The 13,530-nt window shown below is 47.7% G+C and overlaps 1 protein-coding gene across 4 annotated transcripts in view; it reads left to right on the forward strand.

The window, feature by feature from the left end:
• Positions 1-284: 284 nt before the first annotated feature.
• Positions 285-13,530, forward strand: part of JADE1 (jade family PHD finger 1) — a 52,814-nt gene continuing 39,568 nt past the window's right edge. Inside the window, exon 1 of one of the 4 annotated variants that reach the window (XM_087816480.1) lies at positions 285-364. The gene's annotated coding sequence lies outside the window, so the exon portion shown is untranslated. Of the gene's footprint in view, positions 365-748; positions 798-1,775; positions 1,877-9,547; positions 10,473-13,530 lie in introns of those variants that run through there. The other 3 variants (XM_016203336.2, XM_016203337.2, XM_016203338.2) reach the window with 3 other exon arrangements.

The following is a 13,530-nucleotide window of genomic DNA, read 5'->3' on the forward strand; positions in this document are numbered from 1 at the left end:
GGACGGGCCCCTGGGAGGCGGCCGCGGCCGCCGCAGGCCCGCGAAGAGTTAAAGAGGGACGGCGCCCCCCGCGCCGCGGGCTCCCCGCGCGCTCCCTCCGCCCTCCCGTCCCCACCCTCTCGTTTTGGCACGGGATTAAAGTGCTCCCCCCTGTGGCAGCAGTGACCCAGAAATGAGTTTGATTCACACAGTCCTTCCTCCATAACCAGCCCGACGCCCGTCCGAGAGGCCTCCCCGCGCGGGCGCCGGGTGTGTGCGCGCCGGCTGAACGCGAGGGCCCGCCCGGCTCCCCGCCCGCGCGCCCGCCGCGGCCCCAACTCCCGCGGCGCGGAGCCCGGCGCCTCGGCCGAAGCCTCCGCAGCAGGTACGCGCGCGGGCCGCGGGGGGCGGGGGGCGCGCCGCGCGTGTGTCCGCGCGTGTCCGCGTGTGGGTCCGGGTGCGCGTCCCGGGCCCGCGGCGGCGGCGGCGGCGGCGGCAGCGGCGGCGGCGGCGGCGGCGGCGGCGGCTGCAGGACGAGCCGAGAGGCTCAGCCATATTTGATGGTTTTGTTGCTTTGCTCGGGAGTTCTCGGGAGTAATTTAATGCCGAAGGTCGCTGCCTAGTGGAAATAATATAGTACGTCATTAATATGGCGCCAAAAGATTGGGCTCTCGATCTGTAGCGAGGAGGGCGGGCGGGCGGCCGCCGAGCGCAGCCTCACTATCCCACCAGTAACTTGGGCATTGCCGGGGCGGGGGCCCGAGGAGCAGGAGGAGAGGATGGTTTTTGGAGCCTGAGAATTGATTTATGTTGGATCAGTAAGTTTTATGATGATTATTTTTCCATTTTGGGGAGGTGGGGGGAGGAGAGCTGAAGACTTAGAGCTTTGCCTTCTTACGGATTTGCGAAGAACATGCGGTTTTTCAGGTGAAGCATCAATGAAACGCTTTCAGGATCAGAAGCCGAGTTGAGTTGGCCCAAAGTGCATGGAGCTGCATGAAAGTGGAAAGCATAGTAGCAACTTGGTAGACAGATGGCAATGGCAGAACGCAGGTTCGCATACATATATGAATCCAGAGTGTGTGTGACCGTGGAGGGAGGGGGACGACTATATTTGTCTAAATATAGGGGTGTGTGTGTGGTGTGTGTGTGTAGGTACATTGTGTAGGGTGGCCGCAGCCCCGGCTCTTGTCACCGCGTCACCACATGTCCAAAATATTCATTGCATCAATTCAAGGGCAGTGAGCAGGGGGTGGAGGGACAGCTTGGCAATTAGATTCTTCCAAATTGGGTTTCCAGTGATCAGACCTTTTACTTAACAGCGAGACTGCCTGTAAAGTGTAAAAACCCTTCATCGGTGAAATTAGGAAGGAGTTGCATTGGTGGAGCAAAGTACCGATTAACCATGAACTTAAAAACGGATTGCAAATTGCAACCTTTGGCACCATCTGCAAATTGTGGGGGTGGGGTCGCTCGGTCCTCGCGCTCCCAAGTGAACGTGCCGTATGGACCCTGGGACTGCAAGTTGCAAAGCCCTTCGGTGCACGTGTCCTGCGCCTGTGAGTGTGTTTGTGAGTTGGGGGCTGTTGTGCGGCGGCCAGCAGGCTTTCCGGGTTGTTGGCGCTGGCTTGCAAATTCGGGAGAGGGATGGAATGTGGAATGCTGACCGGGGAACCGAATCCTGTCGGAACGGTCCCATTTGCTGGAGAAATTCGATCCCTTCCACCTCCTTCCCGCTCCCCCCGCCCGCCTGCGGGCAGGAGGCGGGGCCGAGGACCCGGCTGCTGCTCAAAGTGGCGGAGCGCGGCGGCGGGAGGCAGGTGCACGGCACCCGCCGGTGGGGGTGCCTCAACTTCCGCGGGCGTTTAAATAGCAGCCTCTCTCTCCCCTCCCACCGGTAATAGGTGACCTGGCGGCCGCGGGCGGCGGGGGGAAGGGGACGGGGAAGACCCGGGAGCTCGCTTCCGCGGCACGTGGGCAGGTGCTGGGTGGCCCCGGGGCCAACTTTTGGAGCCCGCCTCTGGCTCGGTGTGGAAATGGGGGCGGGCGGCGGCCGAGGCGCTGCTTTCTCGGCCGCGGTCGCGGCGTCACCTAACGGTCCCAGGAACGCTGCGGGGGTCGGGGTGGGGTGTGTGTGTGTGTCTGTGTGTGTGTGGGGGGGGGCTTCGGGAACAGGGACGCCGGGCCCGCCGCGCCCGCGCCGCGGGAGTCCCGCACAAAGCCCGCGCCGCGGGGGCGACCGCCGCGCCCCCGCCCGGGAGCGGCCCGGAGCCCGCCGCCGTCCCCGCGCCGATTCCGGCGGGCGGCCGCAGGCGTTTGTTTGTTGGTTCCGCACCGCCTTCCCCGCCGGATGGCTTCCTGTGACAGAGGTGATCCACAGTTTCCAGAACTGTCTGGGGGCGGGCGCGGGCGCGGGAGCCGAGCCCGCTCGGGGCTGCTCGCCGCCGCTCCCGCCTCGCGGCCGTCCTCGCCGAGCGCCCGCCCCAGCCCGGAGGTGCCGCCCGGCAGGGACTCGGGGAGGGGGCCGGCGCGGCCGTTTCCAGCGGCGCAAGTGGCTTCTGGACGCGAGGGATCGTTTGATTTGCCACTGGGGCCGAGCGGATTGGTGCAGCGGCGGCGGCGGGGCGGGCGCAGGCGGTGGCGGGGGGCGGCCACTTTCGAATGGAGAGGGCGGCGGCGGGCACGTCGCTGCGGAGGGAGCGGCGCTGGGTTGCGCCACGAGAAGGTGTCATCACTGCACCGGGGCTCGTTCCGGCGAAGGTGTCGGGAGTTACTTTCCCCTCCTCCCGCGCTGTTGTTTCTGTCGCCTCGGGAGGAGCGCGGCGCGGGAGGGCGGGAGGCGGCTGCGCCGCGGCCCTGCGCGCACCCCGGCGGGCGGGCGCAGCGCCGGGAGCCCCCGTGCAGGGCGGCGGCCGCGCCCCGACCCCGGGTCGCCCCCCCCCCCCCGACGCCGCCTCCCCTCCCGCACCGGCCTCATCCCCACCCCAGGGCCCTCTGCGCGGCTGTCTTCTCCGCGGCTCCCCCTCTCGGGCGCGCGGGGGCGGCCGCAGCCCCGGGCCCCGGTGCATGCAGCGAGCAAACAAAAAAGCGGGCGATTTAAACGTGCCTTCGAAACCCGTTAGGAATGCGTCGTCACCCGCAGGCCGTTTCAAAGCAGCCTGGGCTTTCTAGTCACCGGGAGGCGGGCGCTGCCCCGCGCCTCTGCCGGGACGAGGGTCCGTCGCCCTCCCATCACCCCGGCCAACAGGCAATTCAGAATTTCTTTTTGTCGAGTGATCAGCTGCAGTTGAATGACTTAAGACAGCTACGTTTTCAGGAGCGCGGCAGAGAATCTGAGGTTTCCATTAATGGGAATGCTTGGGGGCTTCTTTCCCAAAGGTTTTTATGAGATGATCTATTTTTCCTTTTTAGAAAACCCGCTGTGAAAGGCTAGCTCTCTAGTTACTTGTAGCTCAAGGCTAACAAATGAACTAGTTTTAAAATTGAGAGGAAATTATTTCCCTGAAAGCTGATTTAGGTAGTGATCACCAGTGGTTAGAGATCACGATAGTAAGTTGCATTTTCATCAAAGCGCCTCTAATCGATATTTAATCGCTTCTAGGTGGAGAAAGGAAGCCTTCCGTGTAACCATACTTAACACTTTTGGTACGATAATTTGTTGCAGAGCAGGCGGCACGTTTTGGAGAGATGCACGGAATTATTCTTGTAAGGCGACACTTTCTAGCAAATAACTGCAGCCTAGAATTGTTACTGCCCTTTTAGCCCAAATATTTAAGTCTCGTGTAATGTCACTTTTAAAAAAGGTGACTTTTTGATTGCTTGGTATTTTGCTTTCTCCCTTAAATTTGTGTGTATTTCATATGTGTATGTGACCCAGCATTTTCATTTCCACACCTAGAACAAATACAGTTTTCAGCTATTTGTTAGGTTTCCCCATATCTCTTCATCAGAGGTAAAGGACGGGTGTTGCCAGACATGCAGTAGAACTTGACCTTGATTCCATCTTAAGATCATGCACTGCTTTCTAGTAAGAAAAGTTGTCTGCGTTGCCACAGAGACTTTTAACTTTGAAAAAACTAGAGAGATGTTCATGTAAAAGGACCTTCCTCCCCCCACCGTATTAGTTGCTCCTCTGTCACAGGTTTTCAGCCTGCAGAGGAGTGTTTCAGTTTTATATTAGTTGCCAAGGTTGAAAGAGTAGCTATAAAGGGAAAACTGAAAAATTATTAGTGTGCCTGAGAGAACAGAGAGGAAAAACTCTTTGGAGTTTAAGGAAATGTTACATTTTAAAACTGACTGTTGCTTAGCCCAGAGGCTTGGGGAGAGGGATTGACTGAAAAAACTTGGAGGACTTGGTGAGAATAAAAGCAGATCTCCTTATGTCTCACCTATATAGTAGGCACTTCATAAATACTGATTTTTGACTTTAAGGAGCCCTTGGTGGCTTGAAGTATTATTACAGAAGTGGTGTTACATGTACATTGTTGAAACTTAGAAAATACAGAGGAGCAAATAGAATAACACATTCCTACCACCCAGAGATCAACATTGTATTGCTTTCCAGATAATTGTCTCTGCATATGTGTGCACGTTTTAGTCGAAATGAAATCATACTATATATACAGTTCTGTAAGGAGTTTTGTTTTTCCTGTCAGCTAGCTTGGTAAGTTTTCATCTCATCTATCACTGGGACGTAGAATTCCTCAGCTGGTCCCCAAGTATGACAGCAGCTTTGTCTAAAACACATTCTAGTCAAGGATCATTTATTGCATCTGGTTATTTCCCATAAGTAGTCTTTAATCTACAGTAACTCTTTGACAGAACCTCTAACATTGAGGAGGCAAGCCTTTGGAACGGGTCATGATGGATGGGATCTTTCAAAAAGTTGGAAATCAAAATAGCATTTTATTGTAATTTGGAAGTCTTAGATTTGGAGGTTCTGCTTGAAAAATACTGCTGTAAAGAAATTTGCCTGATGCATTTATCCACGGACTTGTTGGGAAAAGAATGATCAGTTTTAGCACCGAGGTGGTTGGAACAGCAAATATCAAGTTGTCAAGCACTGACTGCACCCTGCGTCTGCAGGGTTGGCCGAGCCTCAGGAGGGGGATGCTTCGAGTCTGACAGTTCTGCTTCCTTCCTTCCTGTTGGCGCAGCTCTTCCCTCCTTCAGTATTATGGGCACCTGTTACACCATCACAGTTAATGGTCTGACAGAGTTTGCATTACAGGCTCAGTTTTCCCACAAGATTAATAAACTAGACATGCTCTGGAGGAAGACATGGCCTCTTAGCCAATGCTGTACCTTGCTTCTTATGTGGCTTGGCGTTAAAAAGTTTGGCGTGATTGTTCAAACACTGAGTGATATCAACGTTAAGCTTCTTTCCTCCTCTCCCTGCCCAAGCCTGTAAGTTGGAACGCTGGCACCGTATTCAACGATACCTTTAAAAGTTTTTTTTAAAAAATAAGGGCCTTTGCTTGGTTCACTTCTTACATGGTATCAGAAGCTCGGTAGGAACCTTAATTGGGAAAGTATTTTAATTCCCGAGGTGGTAAGTTGTTTCCTTGATGGTTCTGGTGTTCAGTCTATTTTCTCCATTTTCAAGATATTATAGCACTTTATGTGATCATCTTTTTAAAATCTCAACAGTCCATGTGCTTATTATTTTAGTCAAGTGATATTTCAGAAAGTTGGGAGTTACTTGAAAGCCTGTCGTCATTTACGTGGTGTAGCTATGCAAACTATTAATCTGGGATTGTGAGGGGGTCGATTTCGACCCTTTTTCCCGGTGGGCAGGCTCTGGTGGCTGACAGAAGTTAACTTGGCATTCCTAATAGATGCCCGAGAGGCCCTGGAGGGCCTTTTGACCTCCGAGTGAAAGTGGCAGCGTGTTTGTAAATTTAGCTAGAGTCGCGTGTCGTGGAGCAAGAGAAAATCTAGTCTGATATTGATCTTGACTTTGGCTGTGTTATTTTGGCCTTAATCTAGTCTAGACCTTGAATGATCACTAAGATGTCTTTCTCATCTGAGAGCAACAAAAATAAAGATGCCCAGACATGGTCGTTGGCGAAGGGATTGTGTGTTTCCATTCTGAACCCTCTGTTAACTCTAGACCAGTGGTACATGATGCACACTTAACAAATGTGCAGGGACCAAACTTCTGGTTACTCGACAGCCAGTCCAGCATTTACCTTTTAATTTTGGTTCTTCAGGTAGAGTCAAGACATACTGAGGTGATTGAGGACAATTGAAATAAGTTCATTTTTAAAGCCTTAGGTTCTATTGGACTTATTTGTTGAAAGAATTAAACCACAGCTTTCCATTGTTTTGAAAGCATTCCCAATTTGCAATAATATATTTTTAATACCGATCTTCTAATGTCTGCACAGGAGATTCTGTTAATTTGGAACTTCACTATAGTTTCTAAGACATTTTCTAAGCACTTACTATTATTTTTAAAAAATATATCTTTATTGATTTCAAAGAGAGGAAAAGAGAGGGAGAGGGACATAGAAACATCAATGATGAAAGAGTCGTTGGTCAGCTGCCTCTTGCACGCCCCACACCGGGGGATCGAGGCCACAACCCGGGCATGTGCCCTGACTGGGAAATTGAACTGCGATCTCCTGGGTCCTAGGTCAATGCTCAACCGCTGGGCCACGCTGGCCAGGCAGCACTTATTTTAAGTGAAGATTTCAGTGGTGAGGGTACAAGCTGAAGAATAAAACGAGCGTTTGTTTCCTTTACTCCTTACGCCCCCCTCCAGGGCAAGGAGCAGGGGCTGGCAAGGTTAACAAGTGCCTGGAGTGTGAGCTGTCTGGCTTGCTTTTGTTTAGCCCCAAGCACACTAAATATGATTTAAAATTTTTCTTGATTACCCATGGTCAGCTTTTTTTTTGTTTTTAAATGAACATCAGTTATTTCAGAGTTGAAATACGATGCAGTTAAGAAGTGTAGGCTGAGTGCTGGTGGCTCGTAACTTTTTAAAAAGTCAGATTGGGACCTGTGGGACCTCTCCCCCAGAAAAAGCCAGCAGCACCGGACTGTGCCTGTCATTTCACGGATTCGCTGGGTACTTTTCAGGGCATCTTTGGGTGCCAGTTTAGTGTTTAAATTTTGGTGACTTCTTTTTATGATTTCTGTCTGACCCTTTTATATCACTATTAACCATGGATTGTAGTTCACATGCCTGTCTAGAACAGTCATTTTTTCTGCTTATTGGTTATTGGCTTGAAAATCAGATAAGCTTGTCAGAAGTTTTTACACCTTAGTGTACACTGGCCCAAAGTAGGAGCCCCGAGGGGAGGGGATTTCCTTTGAGAAAAACTCTTGGTTTTCTAGACATGATCTTTATTTAAGCTGCTCAGAGCACCCTCCCCCCTTTCACTTCCCCTTGTGATTTCTGCCTGTTCTAGTTAAGGACTTCTTAAGGACAGTGTGTCTGAATGCTTAACTTTGGAAGCATTAAGGTGTTTGTCAGTTGCCCAAGACCTGGTAGTTGATTCACATTTCATTAAACATGCATAATGCTGGTTTCTAAACATCACACTGCCAGTCTCTTGATTTATAACAGGGATCAGTAAACTTCTTTTTGTGAAAGCCCAGGTAGTAAAGGCCAATATTTTAGGCTTGTGGGCCTGACAGTCTCTGTTGCAACTGTTCAGCCATAGTAGGTACAGAGGCTGCCAGTGGGCAAATGGTGAATGAATGAACATGGCTGTGTGCCAATAAAACTTTATTTACAGACAGTGAAATTTGAATTCTGTGTAATTTCCATGTGTCATGAAATGTGCTTTTGACTCCTCCCACCCCCACTCCAAACTGTTTAAATATGTGAAAACCGCTCGGCCGGGCATAGCTCAGCGGTTGAGCGTCGACCTAGGATCCAGGCGATCGGGGTTCGATTCCCGGTCAGGGCACATTGCCTGGGTTGCGGGCTCGATCAGTGACTCTCGTCATTGATGTTTCTCTCTCTCTCTCTCTCCCTTTCCTTCCCTCTCTCTGAAATCAATAAAGATATATTTAAAAATAAATAAATAAAATATGTGAAAACCATTCTTAGCTCAAGGACAGGACAGAAACAGCTTGGGCCTCTGATTGATAGTGAGGTGCACAGCCTGACCTGGTCACCAGATTGCCTCTGTTGGGGCTCAGTTTCATTTCTGGCAGGAACCTGAAATCAGAAGTTGAAATCAGACGTTTGATAAATATGGAAGGAGTTGGCTAGTCTGAGCTCAAGACTGTGGCTCGCAACCCTTTGGTTCCCAGATCCCTTTTGAGGATAGTGTATATAACACAGCGCCCCGGGTACCTAGGAAAGAAAGCACATCTAGGTAGTTGCACCCTCGGAGGGGGCCAGGCCAAGAAGCCCTGTGTAAGGGGATATGTTTTACAAACTGGCATCCTGCAGAGGGAGATAACCTCTCTCCAAGTAGCGTGTGTGGCACAAGGATCAGAAGTTAGCACCTGCTGCAGGGGACTCCCCGTGACTGTGTGCAGGAACTTCTGGCTGCACACTTCTCCGGCAGGCAGTGTGGGGTTTCCCCCTTTCACATCAGCCTGCCAGGAAACCATGTTTGCATCTCCAAGTTCACAGACTGTTGCTATTCACTGATTACATGTTAGCTGTCTGCTCTCTGACAACATGACAGGGCATGACCTTAATCTCCTAGATAGCTTCTTTCTCAATCCTAGTAGGCCTCCAGGAGGAGGAAGGCCAAGGTGCAGGCACCCGGGTGCCTACCCGCCTTGGGAACTGGTCTTTGGTTCGGTGACCGGCTTTGCCCTAGACCTACCTGTGCGTCTTGACTCGGGCTGCTTCTCCTCTCCAGAATTCAGTGCACTTGTCTTTAAAATCTGGAAAGGAAGATTTAGTTATCTCCAAAATGTTCTTTAGCCCCACAGTTTCTGAATGTATGGGCTTCTTTTGGGAAGATTTCCTGTAGACACAATCCATGGGGTAGACGCATCAGCTTTAAAAACTCAGAGAGACTATTTCCCAGACCTTGCTGCTAGGTTTGAGACCAGCTTGTGCTTCTGTTTCCGTGACCATAAGAACAAGACCTGTGCACTGTGATGAAATGTTTCTTTTCATTCGTAACTCAGACGGTGTGTAAATGCAGCTTTTGTTCAGTGTGCCATCTAGGTCTTGTAATAGGTACATTGGGAGTCTCATTTTTTTTAAACAGTACTTTAAATTTTTTGGTGACTTAACATTGTTAGTGGTAACTGATAGTTTCTGACAACCGGCTATAATCAAGGAACAAAGTTCCTCAAAACAGCTGCATTTCAATCTGTGCACAGTGTAATTGTCATTAGCTGGCTGAGTCTGGTTTCTGCAGAAGCTGCTTTGTATATCCTGTGTAAGAACATCTGGTTCAAGCATTTAAAAATCTTTAAAAATTCCCCTGTAGACACTTTGCATTTATTGACTTACTCTTCCAGGGGTAGGATGGGGGTTGTGGACGCCTTTTCTATCCTTACTTTTAACCTTGGTTCATTCAGAAACTATCTCCTCTGAACACTTGATTTTTTTTTTTTTTTTTTAAATATGTCTTTATTGATTTCAGAGAGAGGAAGGGAGAAGGGAGTGAGAGAGATAGAAACATCAGTGATGAGAGAGGCATTGATCTACTGCCTCCTGCACGCGTCCTACTGGGAATCTAACCCACAACCTGGGCATGTGCCCTGACCAGAACCGAACCAGGTGAATACTTAGTTTTTAAAAAGTGCTATTTTTCAGTGAACTTTTAGTTTGTAGGCGTGCATACTTGCGCTGTATAAATTGGACGTTGGTTCAGGGACCCCAAAGCAGAATGGAACACAGACTTCTGATTTCCGTGAATGCTTTAGAAAAGACTTTATTTTCATCTATTCTGAAGAAAATGGTCAAAAACGTGTGCAAGGAGGCAATAGGACTTGACCTCTCCTGTGACTGAGGGGTAGCACTGTGTGTGTTTAGGAGGATTCTGAAGTCAGGTCTGGGGTTGCGGAAGAGAATGACCTAATACGCATGGGCGGAGGAAATGGCGGTTGGTAGCCACCTCTGGAACATACCTTTTTTATTTTTTACTTTTATCCGCCCCCCCAAATAGTACTACTCTTGAAATGGATAAGAAGTTGAGTATTTATTTCTTCAAAGGTAGTTTACACCCTTGTTTTCCAGTCTGGGGTAGTTTTTCTATTCTTGCTACATAACATTTCTAGTGACTTGCCTCTGGCATTGGCGATTCTTATGTTTTGAAAACTTTCTGCTTTTGAACTAAATAATGAATGGCTGGTAATAGCATTTTACAGCCTTATCCTATTACCTTTCCAATTTTCTCCCTTCTGCACCCTTCCATCAGGTGTTCTTTTGAAGCAAGACAAGCCTTTGATGCCCATCTTGGGGAGGAGGTGGGACACACACTTTACTGATGGCTGTTCCTTTTAGGCTGGTGCCTTGCACGGGGCCAAGAAGCTATACCCCAGGGTCTTCTGTATATGGTGAGCAGGTAGGAAAGGCTTCGGATTTTAAATCTTTCCTATTACAAGTGTAGCACAGGATCATGATAAAAAAAATTTTTTAAAAATCAAGATCATAAAGAGAAGTAAAAGATTCCAATCCATTCTATCCAGAACACTTTGGTCATATTTCTCAGAGATTAAACACTATTAGCCTTTATGATCTTCCAGTAACTTTGCACGATTATGCAGGCAGATGGTGTACGTATTGTCTTCCCTCCTCCCTCTTATGTACAAATGGGTCTATATTGTATTTCAGGTCCCCCTGCCCCCCCAACCCCTGCAGTTTGCCTGTGTTTCTTTCTTACTATGTCTTCGGCATCTTTCTGTATCTGAGCGTATAAGTCTAACAGGAAGGAATTCTGAGTAGATGAAACTCTAGGGATAGGAGCTCCAGCTTGGAGGCCATGGGGACTGCCTTCATGGTTTGGGTGTGAATTCATTTACTTCCCTGTCAAGGGAAGTAGAAAAAACCAGCAAACATTCCAAATACAAGTGGTTGGAGTGTTTCGTAGCTGCTTATCAGTTGACTCTGATTGAGTCAGCACTTGCAGAGACTTGGGAGGGCCTTAAGATTGTTTTAGGGCTCATAAGCGGGGATTGGATTATTTATAAATTGGCAGACGGTGGTTGCTTGTGATTCATTTAAAACCACTCAAATTTATAAATTCCTTAAAGTCTTGAAAAAATGCTTTCATAGACTTTTAAAGTCTGAGTTTAAAAGTAATTTATAAAGAATTTACAGTATCCATAGCCAGTTTGGCTCAGTGGCTAGAACGTTGGCCCACGGACTGAAGGGTCCCGGGCTCAATTCCTGGCCCTGGTCTGGGTGCGTATGGGGGGCAACCATTTGGTGTGTCTCTCTCACATCGATGTTTCTCCCCCCCTCCCCCCCCCGAAAAGCAATGGAGGAAAGAATATCCCTAGGTGAGGATTAAAAAAAAAGAGTTTACAGTGAATTAATGTGTTATAGCACTTGGGCTTTATTAATAATGTTTATAGGAGTAAACTTTGTAAGAACTGACCAGATAATTGTAACTACAATCTTTGCTTTTTTGGGAGAGGTGGTTATTTATTGCTAATACAAACTCTTTTCAGCTGAATATTTTCAAGTGTGACACCTTTGCAAAGGCTTAGGATAGTAGCTTGGCAGCATTTTCTTTAAACAAGTTTTGATGTATGACATGAAGGACACATTTTTAAAAGTTCCATTGGGGAGTGGTGTTGAAATATTTAGACAAAGTTAATACTTTAACAGTTAAGGTCTAAATAGTTTGTCAGTTAAAGAAGATCTATGATTATTACTATTTTTTTAAAGTATGTTTATTGATTTCAGAGAAAGGAAGAGAGGGGGAGAGAGAGAAACATTGACATCCATTGGCTGTCTCCTGCACCCCCCCTACTGGAGATCGAGCCCACAACCAGGGGCATGTGCCCTGACCTGGAATTGAACCTAGGACCTCCCGGTTCATGGGACAACACTCAATGAACTGAGTCACACCAGTCGGGCTATGATTTCTTTTTTTTTTTTTTTTTTTTTTTTAACCAGATATAACCCTTTGATTAAAGTGAGAAATCTGCGTTTGAATTATAGTCACATTAGTATTTTTAGACTCTCTGGGAGCATGTGATTTAGATAATGTTGCCAATTTGAAAACTTCCTATCTAGGTAATTAATGTTTGCTTTAAAAACTGAGGTGAGGAACCAGCTGGATTTCCTTCACATTCACTTGGGGCCAGGAAATTACTATGAAGTGTAGGTCACTGTATTTGGGTACTTTGCTACATTGGGTTCTGTATACTCCATACAAGACAAGAAGGTGACCTATTACAAAAATGTAAATCTTTTTTCCATTGGGATGGGTACCCTATGATCAACAACTTAGGAATCAAATGATCAATTATATAGTGTTTAAAAATAGTACTCAAGCCTGGCTGGGCGTGGCTCAGAGGTTGGACATCGACCTAGGACCCAGGAGATCGTGGTTCAGTTTCCGGGTCAGGGCACATGCCTGGGTTTCGGGCTTGATCCCCAGTTCGGGGCATGCAGGAGGTGGCTGATCAATGATGACTCTCTCATCACTGATGTTTCTCTCCCCCTTGCTCTCTCTGAAATCAATAAAGATATATATATATATATATAAATATAAAAATAAAAATAGTATTCTAATTGTATGAACTTAGCAAACACAAATTAGTAGTTCATTACAAAACACTTTTTTTGTAAGACCCCTCAGTGCCTGAAAATACATTCTTTAACATTTTTATATTATACATTTTCTAAGTACATTTTAAAATATACTGCATTTAGGTATTAGATTAACTTTCACAAAGAATGGAAGGACACCAATACATTTAAAAATAATGTAGTGGAAGTTACTCCAGTTAAAGGTCATTTAGATATTACAGTGAAAGCTTCTCAAATTCTATAGGACCCAGTGAGCGTCGGACACAGTTCATGTACGGGATTCAGTCGTTCATCCAAAGGTCATTGTGATGCCCAGCACTGAGTTAGGGGATAATCCAGAGAAGGAAGTATGTACAGTGAGTGTTTTCTAGAACTTCTTGAGAGTGAAATAAATAAGAATGGGAACACAGTGTATAAAATTTATATTTTGAGGAAGAAACCAGCCTTTCTACATATGAGCCATAAGATAATTAAAATCACTAGGGTATAATTCTTATTACAGCTGTAGAGTTTATGGCCTGATAACTGGTCCCTGTTTCACCACAGAGAGTAGTTCTGGTAACCGTACAGTTCGTTTTCCTCAAATGGGTCCCTCTTTCCCGGAAAGAGCCTTGAATCTATATCCTCAGATTCTCAATCATCATATTCCTTTGTGAAAGCCCTTCTCTCCTCGTCCCTGAGGTCATTTCTCATTCTTTCTGAGTTAGAATCACATACCAGCCATGCCTCCTGGAGACCACACCCTGGTCGCTGAATTTGTTCGCTTGCAAATTCCCGAACCACCTTGGGGATGGGCTCCAGCAGCTAATGGCTGCTCTTAACTTAGTCCTTCCCACCCCCCCACAATTTCAGTCCAAGAA

Source organism: Miniopterus natalensis, chromosome 4 (genome assembly GCF_054644295.1).
Source record: "Miniopterus natalensis isolate mMinNat1 chromosome 4, mMinNat1.hap1, whole genome shotgun sequence".
NCBI lineage: Eukaryota > Metazoa > Chordata > Mammalia > Chiroptera > Miniopteridae > Miniopterus > Miniopterus natalensis.